The sequence below is a fragment of the Dermacentor albipictus genome, chromosome 8 (assembly GCF_038994185.2).
Source record: "Dermacentor albipictus isolate Rhodes 1998 colony chromosome 8, USDA_Dalb.pri_finalv2, whole genome shotgun sequence".
Lineage (NCBI taxonomy): Eukaryota > Metazoa > Arthropoda > Arachnida > Ixodida > Ixodidae > Dermacentor > Dermacentor albipictus.
This window is the reverse complement of record NC_091828.1, coordinates 125247989-125262210: the sequence shown is the minus strand read 5'-3', so window position 1 is coordinate 125262210 and position 14222 is coordinate 125247989. Positions and strand designations below refer to the sequence as shown.

At 48.7% G+C, this 14222-nt stretch overlaps 1 protein-coding gene across 1 annotated transcript in view; it reads left to right on the top strand.

Moving 5' to 3' along the window:
* Positions 1-8349: 8349 nt before the first annotated feature.
* Positions 8350-14222, top strand: part of LOC135900751 (ornithine decarboxylase-like) — a 46512-nt gene continuing 40639 nt past the window's right edge. Inside the window, exon 1 of the mRNA XM_065430301.2 lies at positions 8350-8753. The gene's annotated coding sequence lies outside the window, so the exon portion shown is untranslated. The remainder of the gene's footprint in view (positions 8754-14222) is intronic.

The following is a 14222-nucleotide window of genomic DNA, read 5'->3' as shown; positions in this document are numbered from 1 at the left end:
AATTAATCGCAGCATCTAGTATTGTGGGAACCTGAAACGCACACAAGGCATTAGAATGAATCAAATAACGGGGTTTTACGTGCCAAAACTACTTTCTGATTATGAGGCACGCTTTAGTGGGGGACTCCGGAAATTTCGACCACCTGGGGTTCTGTAACGCGCACCTGAATCCAAGCACCACAGGTGTTTCTGAATTTCGCCTCTTTCGAAGTTTCCGTACTTTCTTCCTCACGCGCTCACTAATTCTGTGACCGAATTCCAATATTTTATTTTGTGCGCATGTTTTACAGCGAAGCTGTTAGCCTCTATTTGGTCGGGATTTGTTACGGTGCCTCCTTACGTTAAAAAATAAATAAGTAAACTTGAGCGATTGAAGCGAAAAGTACATACGCTCTTTGGTATAACGCATGCAGCATACAGCACAGAATTCGTTTCAATAAAAAACAAGCACGAAACAAGCATCAACACCACATAATCCGTGTCCTGCTAACAATGCGAAGCACGTAGCGGTCCCCGCGTAAGTTTCCCGGCAAAGATTACTGTTGAGCAAGGTGCCGCGGCGACGGCAGCTTGCGATGTGGGTAGTGACCTCACTAGCCTTCCATATATAAGAGAACTAGCCTAACAACTGATTTCATTGTATTCGAAGCCCCGCTACGGGTAGGCAACGCGTAGTTAAGACTCCAGAGGAGCACCGCAAATACGAGGAGCGGCCAAGGGAAAGGGAAAAGGTAATACGAACAGCGGCGGCGTGCTGCCAAGAGAGAGAGAGAAAAAAGGGGAAATGCAGGGAGGTTAACCAAAGGGAAGATTCGGTTTGCTACCCTACGCTGGGGAGAGAGGGGAGGGGGAGGTACAGTGATAACAAAGTAGAGACAAAGATAGAAAGGAGCACAGACATACAGTCACAGTCAGTCACTATCGCCGCATGCTGTCACCGCACAGCACAGTAGCACTTGCAGCACTATAAACATCTGTTCAGGCTACAGTCGCTTGTCCAATTCTGTTGCCCTTAAAAATTGCAACAGTGCTCTCGTCGCCTTCAGCAGGCGTGCTGCTAAAGTTAGCATTACTCCCATTACTCTAAAGCAATAAAGTATTTCATGCCCTCCTGAGCAGTTGCAGTGGTGGTTTTCAACAGCTTCGCTGTACATCCACGTTCGCAGGGCCGGGATGGCGAGTCAAAATTTTTTTTTTCACTTCGTTTCTCCTCGTATCATTACGCTCTTGCGAACTTTCTTTTTTTTCCTTGTTAATTGTTTAGCTTCTCTTTTTTTTCCCTCGTCAATGGCGTTTTGTTAGCGCTTATACCGTGATGAATAATCACGTGTTGCCGGTCACCATCAACATATCTTCGCGCTGAGCGTGCTCGAAGCAATGCGTATTCGATGCTTGCTTCCTATACTTAAGGGGCGCGTGTCATTATATAGCTTGCCCATTCATTCATCATCAGCCTGGTTACGCCCACTGCAGGGCAAAGGCCTCTCCCATACTACTCCAACAACCCCGGTCATGTACTAATTGTGGCCATGCCGTCCCTGCAAACTTCTTAATCTCATCCGCCCACCTAACTTTCTGTCGCCCCCTGCTACGCTTCCCTTCTCTTGGAATCCAGTCCGTAAACCCTAATGACCATCGGTTATCTTCCTTCCTCATTACATGTCCTGCCCATCTACTCGTATATTCAGTTGTTGATCCTATCAACCTTGTTCAAAGCCAGAGCCCCGTCCTGTCGTCCCATTGTTGCTGATCCTAAGGCACAGTGCGTACTAACAAATGTATGTACCCTCTCCTGCTTGGACCGATCCGGTCTGCAGTATTTTGTAAATAAATAAATAAATAAATAAATAAATAAATAAATAAATAAATGTCTCGTCCTCGTCGTCGCGTTTGTTGCGCAGTCGCTCAAGCGTGACGTTATCTGCGCGTTACATCTCTGCTCGCGTAACTGATGCTCTCGTGTCGAGGCCGCATAATGGCTGACGCCATACCACAGCGGCGACTCTTCGCCGCCCTTGGTCTCTTTTCATTCACTCATCGCTCTGTCGTTGCTGATACACTTCAGCTCGCGCAGGCTCAGTCCACTCCCGTGCACTCGTACCTGGGCCCCGATAACGTTTTCGCGCCGTTTTGCCCACCTAAACAGCAAACGATACGCTCGCGTTAACCTGGCAGCGCTCTCTGTAAACGATATGCCGTATTTTCGCGATTCTAAGCACCCCCCGATTCTAAGCACCCCCCCCCCCCCCTCTATTTTCGCGAGAAAATTGGGAAAAACGTTTGCATGCGAATTTAAGCACCCCTCTATTCGTTGGGAAGAGCGCGTAGCAAAGGCCGCCAAGCGTGCCTGCTCACTCTGTCATCGAGCCGGAGCGTCGGAGTACCGAGGTGGCACGGCGGCCGCGGCGTGAGTACGCCGTACAGCCGGACTGTACGGCTGTACGGCGAGAGCTGCAGAAAGCGTACCCATCAACCATCGCAAAGTGGATTTCGGACGCTTGGAAGCGGGTTTAAGTGGACGTTGTGGTCAAATCATTTAAGCAATGCTTCGATCACAAACCACTTCGACGGAACGGAAGACGACCTGCTGTGACAGGATACCGAGAGCGGCGGTTCAAGCGGTGCGACGAACTCGAGTGGCAGTGATAGTGACTGAGCATCCGACACACGCGGTGGGATCACTGTCTGCGCCAATGTTTCTTTTGAATGTTTGCAAAATAAAATCTTATTCCTCGCACCCGTCTCGTCGTGATGTCGCAGCGAAAAGAGGGATGGGAGGGGGGGGGGGTTATTCTGGATTTTTTCGAATCTAAGCACCCCCCCTCACTTTGAGCATCGCGATCGTGAAAAAAAGGGGGTGCTTAGAATCGAGTAAATACGGTACTTGCGTTACAGCGTGCAACTCCACCATAGGGTCAATCGTTAGCACTTCACGCGGTTGGCGAGTGGTTAGAGCTTGCGGTCGTCGACCTCATAACTAGAGATACTCGGAAACAAAGCATGCGCTCTTTCTCGCGCTTTTTTTTTTATACTCAACGCGCAGGACATTGTTCTTCGGTGAATGCAGGCAACGCGACCAAACAAGTTCCCTTTCCTCCATAGCTGCAAGAACTTTTATGTTGATCCATCGGCATTCTGCACTGCTTTTGCCCTGCGCTACCCTTTTTGCACGAATCCGAAATTTTGGAGCAGATACAAAGGAATCCTGCACCTCGCTTTCCGGCACAGAACGCTAGAAATTACCCCTACCGTACCCTTTTTTTTTTTTTTTTAGGGAGTCGTCTAACATCCGTTAATCCGTAAACTCAACTATAACACAATGTCGTGGCATGAACCCTGCGATAAAGAACGACAACCGACAACAAAACGGTCAGACAAGTTTTGTTCGATGCCAAATGAAAGTATCTCATTTCGTTCTGTGCGCACACTGACATGACCGATACCGGATGATGCTCGAAAAGCACCGAGGAATTCCACACGCGGTGGGAGTGCTTATAACTCTCCTACGCGTGTTGGGAGAACATGTAGGAGCTATATACTTGTAGCTCTCCTACGCGGAGCGGAGGAGTAGATTGGAGCGAGTTTGAGACAGTTTTGTCCTGAGTGAGCATGCCAACCTGTGGTTTACTGCGTATTTTCACTTATATCCAATGAATGCATACGCAGGAAGTCTCGTTCATCCCAGTCACTGACTCTACATATTTGCTAAGTGGCAACGGCGTTTTCCTGCTAAGAGAGAGAGAAAGAAAGAGACAGGACTCATTCAAACGTCACCTCTTTAATCACGTGCGCATGTCTAATTGAACAGCGAGCCCATCAACATGCCGGAATTTAGTGCGGAACTGACGAAACGATAAATCCTATCCTCGTCTGTCATAAGGATGAACGACGTTCATGGAGGACGAATGTACAGGGTATTTAAACACTCGGTGCGACAGGCAATATATCCAATGTATGCATACGCAGGAAGTCTCGTTCATCCCAGTCACTGACTCTACATATTTGCTAAGTGGCAACGGCGTTTTCCTGCTGAGAGAGAGAGAAAGAAAGAGACAGGACTCATTCAAACGTCACCTCTTTAATCACGTGCGCATGTCTAATTGAACAGCGAGCCCATCAACATGCCGGCATTTAGTGCGGAACTGACGAAACGATAAATCCTATCCTCGTCTGTCATAAGGATGAAAGACGTTCATGGAGGACGAATGTACAGGGTATTTAAACACTCGGTGCGACAGGCAATAAAAAAAATTGAAAGCGTTCGCTGAAAGACCCTGTAGCTACGAGGCCTTTAGAAAAAAAGAGAAACGAAAACAAGCATGCAGGGACTGATATGTTAGGAAAATTGCATTCTTCTTGACATTTATGTAGATTTGCTTGTTGAGATGTAGAGAAATCAGCTCATAGCTTGTTCTTTAAAGGCAGGCGCAGCATGTATATATATATATATATATATATATATATATATATATATATATATATATATATATATATATATATATATATATATATATATATATATATATATATATATATATATACGAATACGTGAACTTTTCATCTCTCGACTGTATGAACAAAAATTGACTGGCAATACATCTGGGACGCATTATGAAGATAAAATACATTTGAAGCCGGTGCAATTAAGGACTGAGAGTTTTTTTTTTGTTTTTTTTTTCAGACGACGAGCAATGTTCACTTGAACAGTCATTATTTCCCTACAGACATAAATTTTGTGCTGCCGGTGCGATGTCGATGCAACAAGATTAACCATATTTAACTAGCGCTAAGATAGACACACGCGCAGGAAGTAGGGATAAGGCACAAGCGCTACCAACTGTTCATTAAGAGAAAGTGTTTACACACACATATATCGTAGAAGCTTGTCTCTTTCCTGCTACTCCACAACGGGGGTAAAAGATTACGGGTACAGACAGGGAAAGGAAGAGACACAGAAATGAGGTGAAGAAGCAAAACAACACTGAATGTCGGTGACCAGTCCAGTGCAGAATTTATACATAGCACGTACACAGTGCTTACACAAGCACGACACGGGCTGCCTTCGGCCTATATTGCAGGACGATGGAGTTATACGGCGTCCGTAGTCCACACACGAATTTACCCCACATGCAAGCTACGCGATCAGGAATAAAAGCACATTGTATACATACACTCGGTACCGGGATGATGCACACGGCATCAAGACGGCGAGTTGGGCCAGTTGGTGAGCATTCATTGTAAAGGTTCGCAACAGCGAAACGCAACACACGGACAAAAGGAAGGTGCCGTGTCATCGTTCTCACCTTCTTTTTGTCCGGGTGTTTGCGCTGCGCCGTTATGAACCTTTACAATGATATCGCGTTGCATTTAGGCATGCGTGAAACGGGCTGTAGAAAACGCATTTGCGCGCTTTTATATAGAAGCGAGCAGCAGCTGGAGAGCTCCGAGTACTGGCCCGCAAACGCTTTACCGCAAGATACGGGCACGGCATGAACCACTTATCTGGAACCCTCGTCTCTTGTCACAGCGTATGCGGGGACACAGCTCCGAAAGCTTATTGGGGGCAGTTGACAGCAGCGCTGGTGTTCGTCAACCCTTCCTGCGTGCGTGCGTGTGCTTTGGCGCTAATTACCCTCAACGGTGATGCAAGACCAACTAACCAAACATATAGTCCTTCTTAACCACGCCAATAGTTTCGTTAGCTCGAACAATACTCTCCTGTCTGTTTTGAGCCAAGTAGAGAGACGGAGAAAGGCGAAGGAAGGAGAGAGAGGTTAACGAGAGATTATCTCTGGTTGGCTAACCTGTACCGAGGGAGGAAAACACACACACACACACACACACACACACACACACACACACACACACACACACACACACACACACACACACACACACACACACACACACACACACACACACACAAACGCGCGCGCACGCACACACACACACTACCCGAACTCTTTCTTTGGGTGCTGTGGCGCAGCCTGCGAAGACGTCACATAGTGTTGCACAGTGTCAACGTCCCACTAATGTATTCCACGTCACATAGCGTAGTCACACTTAGTCACAAAGTCTGGCGTCTTCTTAAATAACGCAGCAGTGCCTTCGTAGCGGCTCGCGCCTGGTAATCCGACATAATAAAATGCGTTGGCGTTAGAATGGTTAATTTACGGAGTCTTACGTGCCAAAACCACTTTCTGATTATGAGGCACACCGTAGTGGAGGACTCCGAAAATTTCGACCTCCTGGGGTTCTTTAACGTGCACCTAAATCTAAGTACACGGGTGTTTTCGCATTTCGCCCCGATCGAAATGCGGCCGCCGTGGCCGGGATTCGATTCCGCGACCTCGTGCTCAGCAGCCCAACACCATAGCCACTGAGCAACCACGGCGGGTGGCATTAGAATGAAACCATAGGGCAGTTAGGTTAATTACCAACACTCTGCGATAAATTAGACTAATGCGGTTCTGCTACCACGACGGATCTTCACACAAAAAAATGACGGACACAGTTTTTCAGGAAAATGAATTGTTACTTCGCGGGCGATATCGATCCAATAACAGTTTAATGCGCACTATACTGTGTACACGTCCTGGAATGTGCGAGTCTGGAATATGCGAGTCAAAACAAGGAAGGCTAGAGACGGTCTCGGTGTTTCGAGGCGGATAAAGGAAAATTTGTTCTGACACGCATCGTCGCGCGCCTTTGCGAACGCAGCCAAGAGACATGAAAGAATGTCCGCGCAAAACAACAAATAAATGTTAATGAAACGTCTACAAACCTGCACGAGGTTGTCCAAATCTATTTATTCTCTTATTTGGCATCTCCGTTTTACAGCGAAGCTGTTAGCCTCTAGTTGGTCGAGATTTTTGGTGCCTATAAGTTAAAAAAAAAAGAACCGAAAAAATGTGCATATCTCCTTTAGAATCAGGCATGTAACACACAGCTCAGTATTCATTTCAATAAAGAAAAGCACAAAACAAGCGTCAAAACCGCATAAGGCACCTGTGAACAATGCGAGGCATGTTCCTTCTCCCCGTTTGTGTTTTCCGCTAAGGATTACGGTTGCATAAGCTACTCCGGTGGGAAAGGGGCAACAGAAGCATGCGAATCGGTGAGTGACGTCACCAAACTTCATATATAAAAGGGAGACCTGCCTAGCACTAGCAACTCTTTCAGTTCACTGTAAGGCCGTTAGGAGTAGCCCTCGCAAAGTTGACTCCCGAAGAACAGCGTGAATATGATGAGCGTCGAAGAGTGCAGAATCGTAATGCTCAACAACGGTGTCGTGCTGAGACTAGGCAGAATAATAAAGCATTTCATGTCCCCATCGACAGCATTTAGGTGGTTTTCTTCCACTTTCATCCACTTTCTCAAGGTTGGGAAGGCGAGTCATTTTTTTTTTATCGCTTTGGGTAACAATAAGAGGACCACGATTACAGCACAATCACGGCATTGTGCTATGTTTCTGCAACGCAACCAAGTTTGTGAACTGCAGTTTGCTTGCTCGGCGATTATATATTTTGATGGCTTCAGAGGTATATAGCGGGAATCTCTACAACCAATAAATTGAACGTGCAAACTCGATTGTGCAACAATGATGTGCTTGAAAATATCGAGCCGGTAAAGTCAAATAAAAGCAATAAATGAAGTCAGACGGACGTTCGAAACCACAAGCACAAATATCAGACGACACTTCCATGCACTACCCATAATTCCCGTGGTGACCGAACGACAGCAGCGTCAGATTTCGCTCTAGTGATTTTATACGCGCCAGCGTCTATGCTAACGATCCCCGCGAATGCTCGATGATGGGTCATCGACGAGTGGTCAACGTTCGCAATCTTTCTCAATGGGAGCGACCGATGATGTGAGTCACGCGGTTGCGACCGTGTACCCACACTGACTCGGACGCTTGCGCAATGACGATGGTGAGAGTGGCGACGGGTGAGAGGGCCGACATGGGTGACGGCGGGGACGACGTCGACGTCGAGGGCTCCATCGGTATCACCGTACGCAGGCTACCGAACGGGCGCGTGAGCGAGGAAAGAAAAACCGATAAGGCTTATCAGACGTTCTGGGCAGCAGTAGCCGTAGCCGATGTCTATCGGAAGGACCTCGATCCTGTGAAACGGTTCTCTTTCTCTCTCTCTCGCAAACGAGCCACCGGCTTCCACCGGTCTGTAACAGATAGTAAAGAAGGCACGGTACTACCAAGAAAGCACACGCCTAGTTTTTTTGCAACCCTCGTGCCCAGTGGTGACTCAGCTCAAAAAAGAACGAGAGAGATAGAGGGTCAGAAGAGGCGGAGAGATCGCGCGGTCACCGTATATAAGGATCCGAGTTCCTGCGGTGCCGCAGACACCCAGCAGTTCTCTGCGAACTCCGCCGGACAGACGCAGCGGCACACATCGTTCGTGGACGGGAAGCGAATTCCTGCTGGTTCACCGGCGCCTTTTTCGCGAAAGGCGGTCCTTCTGTCCGTTTCCTGGCCACGCACGTGAATGATCCATACGGTCCCCAAGCGACAGTGGGAAGCCTCTGGTCAAAGCTGGGCCCCCGGCGTAGCTTGCGCGCTCCTGCCGAGGCGCTGACACACTGAACCGGGGCCCGTCAGCCTGCTGCCCGTCAGCGGTTCAGGTCAACGGCTCTGGTTCATTGAAAACGGCTCACCCGATCTACGAGAAGGAGGCTCGAGACCTCCCTGAGACAACGTTTCCTCGAGGAAGGACGCCTGCGGGGAACTAGCGGTGAGTGCGATCGGCGCGTGAACTATGGCTCTTGCGGGATACCTCTCGTGCGCGACAGCAGGTCCTTCCACGTCCTCGATGTGACGTTGAGTGGCGTACTATGATGCTAAGTGGCTGCAGAGACGGCCTAGTGGCGTAGCCTAATAGCAGCAGCAGCATTAATAGTAATCGTAAGGCAGAACCTTACGTTATATAACGAAACAAAATGCAGAGAGAATGCGATGCTGAAAATTCTGTCCAGGGTCCTGCTGGCTGCCTGCGCCAACGCCGCTCCAATGCAGCCAGCCAATCTCACTTGGTGATCAAGTGTTGCGGCTGTCGTCAGCCATTAGTGGTGAAGTGAGATGGTCGGTACGTTTTCGGGTTGGGGGGGGGGGGGTGTATTGGATGGGCCGGTCCACAGTGCTAGAGCATGCGCGGCGTGTCGCGGACCTAGCTCTGTATGGCATATATGTTTTTCGTCAAATGGTCAGAGTGCAAAGTATCTTAAGACTTAATTTTTGTAACTTGTCGTCTACGCATGCCAAGCGGAAAACGGGAGCAACTTGTGCGGATCACGCATAGTGCGCACGATGAAGTGCTAAAAAAGAAGAAAAGAAAACGTGGCGATGTGTTCGTAAGAAGAACCCGCCGTGGTTGCTCAGTGGCTATGGTGTTAGGCTGCTGAGCACGAGGTCGCGGGATCGAATCCCGGCCACGGCGGCCGCATTTCGATGGGGGCGAAATGCGAAAACACCCGTGTACTTAGATTTAGGTGCACGTTAAAGAACCCCAGGTGGTCGAAATTTCCGGAGTCCTCCACTACGGCGTGCCTCATAATCAGAAAGTGGTTTTGGCACGTGAAACCCCATAATTTTTTTTTTCGTAAGAAGCACTCCGCAAATTGATTCCATACCATATGGGTTTTCTTGCAGATAAATTCCTATTGAGCGTCTTTAATGTGCATTGCGGCCAGAGTTGCTACAGAAGATATCCTGTACATTATATGTTGCACATCCGCTTCAAGCTTTCTCCGAATTAATTAGGAGGCGATTACGCAACGTCAATTACGTAACACTGCGGATCTGATGTGAGATTCGCGAAAGCGGTCAGGAAACTGCGCAAGGCCTGCTAGATAGCGCAATTCCTGTGCACTTCAATCCATTCATGCTATATTGCCCAACTGCATTAATCTTTATAAATATTATCTCTATGAAACGTATGAAAGGGGTGCCGCTTCTCGTACCTAACATTTAACAAAACAAAACATATTGTCTTGTCACGTTCGCAGCACATGCTACATAGTAATAAAAACCAGCTTGATATGCGATTGTTTGCCTGAGCTGTGTTCAGATTGCAGGAGGATATGTATCCTCCACTCCCTGACGCTCTTACATGCAGCGACGACTGAACGCGAAGCGTTATCAGAAGTTATCTCTTCGTGAGCACATGATGCCATGGAGTCGTCATTGTGACCGTCCTTCGATTAAACCTTTCGTAACCACTGAGATCGTATCAAGAATGCTGGTAGGACGATAGACAGCGCGCCTTTTATTCGTAGTCTAGATGATCATTTGAGCGAAGAGGCAATACTGGAACACCGTCACCACCGATCATCGGCTCAGAAGCCAGTGTTTTGTGCTTTGTGAGAACACCTGGCCTGTGCGAGCGCATTTGACTCCGTAGTGCTGTCTGTGCACGTCTCTCTCTCTCTTTTCTTTCTATTCCCATTCTCTTTATTCCCGGCGTAGGGTAGCCAACCGGACTCTTGACTGTTTAACATAGGGGGTGGGGGCACCCCCAGCGTTGTAACAGGACGAATACAAATATGACGCGATGAGGACGCATCTGCAGTTCTCGCAAGTTTCCGTCCTCTATATACCTTTCCTTATTTTACTGCAGACATTCGGTCAAGCGGATACACGCTAACTGATAACAGCGCGGAACTTTCGAATGTGTACACGTTCGAAAATGCGCATAGCTCATCTTGGCGATTTCGATAGAACAAACAGCAGCCCTTCGAAAGGCGCGTACGCGACAGGCGACTTGGACTGCGGCACGTTCTCGTATACCATGGCAGTTGGCTCACGAACGGCGTCCCACATAGTCGCTCATATAGCACTCCAGCGGAATACGAGCCTCCGTGAAACTAAATAACGTTTGTTGTATTGTGCATTTCGCGCATGAGCATGCGTTGACATGTTCGGGCTTATTTTTTTTATCGCACTCCCTTTCATTGATCTCTCGTTGCCTCATCTGGAGAGGCATGCCTAGCCTGTCGCTATAGGTTAACCTCTCCGGAAGCCATTAGGCTTTCTCTCTCCGAACCGCTCAAAAGAAGTCCTAGCGAGTGCTCGCGAGAGCAATATATACGAACAGTTTTTTGATGACTGCTGGCCGGCTACCGGAAGATGTCGTTTGTCGAGCCATCTTTCAATTCGCCAAGAGTCGGTGTTCATCGTCGCGTTTTCAGCGAAGCTATTGGGCGGACCGGTCAGAGCGCGAACGCCACGACGGTCCACCGAAGCTTAGAACGACAGACAGCTGAGCTAGTTGGTAAGGATTCATTGTGCAAAAAAGAAGGGAGGCGTGCAGTCAGGACACAGGAGTAGAGAAGTGGACAACACGAACGCCTTTTTTGGACAACACAAGTGGACAACACAAACGTCTTTGTTTGCATAATGGTCCACCGACCTTTGCGCTGCCTTCGTCGACGTTGCATGCATGGGCGTGCTCGTGATTCACGGGGTCTGCCCCGAGTGCATCGTTATCGAACGCGCACTCGAACGTTGCTGCCTACGCACTCCAAGTTGCGGCTCGCGGTGGACGCGATGACCGGATAACGACTCGACGGGAGGCCGAGGGTCGTTGGCTGCAGTCGTCGAGGGAGAGGGACTCGCGTTCGAGGCTGGGGAGAATCGAGAAACCCCATTCTGAAAGCGCATACACTGAAAATGGAAACGTACACTGATTTCATCAAAACGCGTACGCGGACATTTCGATGGCTTTCCCGCGCACATTTTTTTCCCGCTCAGCGTGCTCACTTTGTACAGAGAGAGAGAGAGAGAGAAAGACGAAGGGAAGAAGGAAAGGCAGGGAGGTTAACCAGACTGAGTCCAGTTTGCTACCCTACACGTGGGGAGGGGAATCGGGAGAGACAGAGAGCTTAGGTGTAGGATGTCTATAGTCGGGCACTCCAGTCTGTTGCCTTCAGGTAGTGAAAAAGCGCTCGACCTGCTTTGTAATTCAGGTATGTGCTTGGCACACGATATCTGCGACGATGTCTCATCGGTGGTGGCCTTCGTGTATGTGGTCATCTCCCCAATCCAAGGCTAAAACTTGCACGAGCATATTCACGCACAACTAAGCGCAAAGGCAAACACAAGCACGCGCACACGCGCACGCATTTTCTAAGCGTCTGCCCAACTATGAATGGTGCCTGCGTGGAGCAATGCTTCAAGACGGAACGCGGTAAATCCATCAATTAACGTGCCCGCTCATCGGTGGCTGCCTGCACGTTTGCTGCTATCGGCAGAGGCTATTAAATGCCGACATTCCCAGCGCGCGCTACCCACGACGGGCGCAATCGTGTTTTCAACGGAAATGAGCACGAAAACAAGCCTCTCAATCTTCGCAGGAAAAATCCGGTCGTTCACAGAGAGAGAAAGAGAGATTACGTACTTGTTATCTCTGGTGCGTTTTTTTTTTTTTTTTACTGTTCGTGTATTCAAGATTCGTCCAGGAACGCATTCGTGGGCAACATTTTGCTTTTTTAATTCTTCTTTTTCTGCTTAATCAGAAATAATTTGCGGATAGCGACCGAGTCAATTGTTAGCTTATCTAGCCTGTGTACAACGGTCACCTATATCGCCTGAACTTCTACGTATCGCGCCGCCTGTTCTCCTGCGTTGACTAATTTGTGACTCACCGACGCGCGAGTATCCACCCACGGTCACAGCTTGCACTTTAAGAAATGTGATTTAACGCTCGAACCTACCCTGGCATCGCTGCCCTTTAAAGTATATAAAGCTCCGGTTGGTCAAAATCGTTTCGCCCGCCGGGGTAGTTTAGTCAATATGGCGTCCTGCTGCTGGTCGTAAGTACGATAACCCGTCGTCGGGGCGGCGCATTGCGATGCGGGTGGAAAGCAAAGAAAGCTCGCACACCAAACCTCGGTCGCACGTCAAAAAATTCTGCGTCCTTCCGATGTGGCGTCTCTCGTACAGCCACCGTGTTACCATGTCAATGTCGATCGACCGATGGACCCATTAGTCGATAATTCAATCAATCCGGAGGAGTGGACCGCAACCTTCGTTGTAGCATCTGCATTACTTTGGGGCGTTAAACTCCGTCACGTAACGTAGCGTCACGTAGCGTCACGTAGCGTCACGCAACGTAACGTCACGTAACGTAGTGTCACGCAACGTAACGTCACGTAACGTAACGTAGCGAGTCACGTAACGTAACGTAGCGAGTCACGTAACGTCACGTCAAGTCAGTGAGTCGATCGATCAACCAATGACGTGAAACCACACCACACAAGTCAATGCGCTGATGGTACCTTTCTCTCCATTGTACTGCCCTGAGGTAACTCAACAGAGCCCTGACGTGCCCCCATTTACTCCGCAATCACGAGCGTCGTTGGCGTTGCTTCTCAGCGCAGCGACCGCTTTGCATGTTTACAGCGTGTACGCAGTGGCGGCTCGTCGTAACGATCCCATTCGGCTATCAGCCGCTGCTCCGTACGCATGCGAGCTGTTCGCCGTCATAACAATGACAATGTACAACGCGCGGCGTCCTTCTGTGCCTCCTTTCCGACGTCATTAGTCTACTGCGCATGCGCTGAGCAATTCACTAGTTGCGCGCAGTGTTGATCCACCGGTGAACGCGTGAAGACCCGGAAGATAGGAAGATCCGAGCGCCCAGCCGTTACGGTGCTTTGACCCTGTAATGACCAAAGTGTCATTTAGACTGTAGCACCTATCAGAACGCGTCGATGGGCTCTGGTGCATGCTTGCAGGTTTAACAAGCGCACGCCTTAGACGAAAAAAAGAAAAAACAGGAACTACCCTAAAAGAAATCTACACCCTTTCTGGTGTGTCTTGACCCCAAACAATAAACGTCTTAGGACTTGTTTGCGTTTCCTTTCTTGAAAAATCTTGCGCTCGCTACTTTTCCGTCAAGGATGTCACGACACATTGATAACGCGCGCTTTGTTCGTGACCTGAAAGTATTAGGTGTGCAGCGTTAGGCAAAGCAAGGACACGCACGATAGATTGCGAATCTTGTTGCGGAACGAAAATACGCCCCAAAGACTGCGAATGTTATTTTTTTTTTCGAGCTACTGTAGCACTTGTCTCCTGTCTATAACATGTGCACTTGTTGAACCTGCATTCATCGTAGCCTATAATAGTGTTTTTGACACGCCGCAGTGAAGTTTCAGTTGCGGATACCTCGCGGAAAACCAAATACTAATTAATTACTATACTA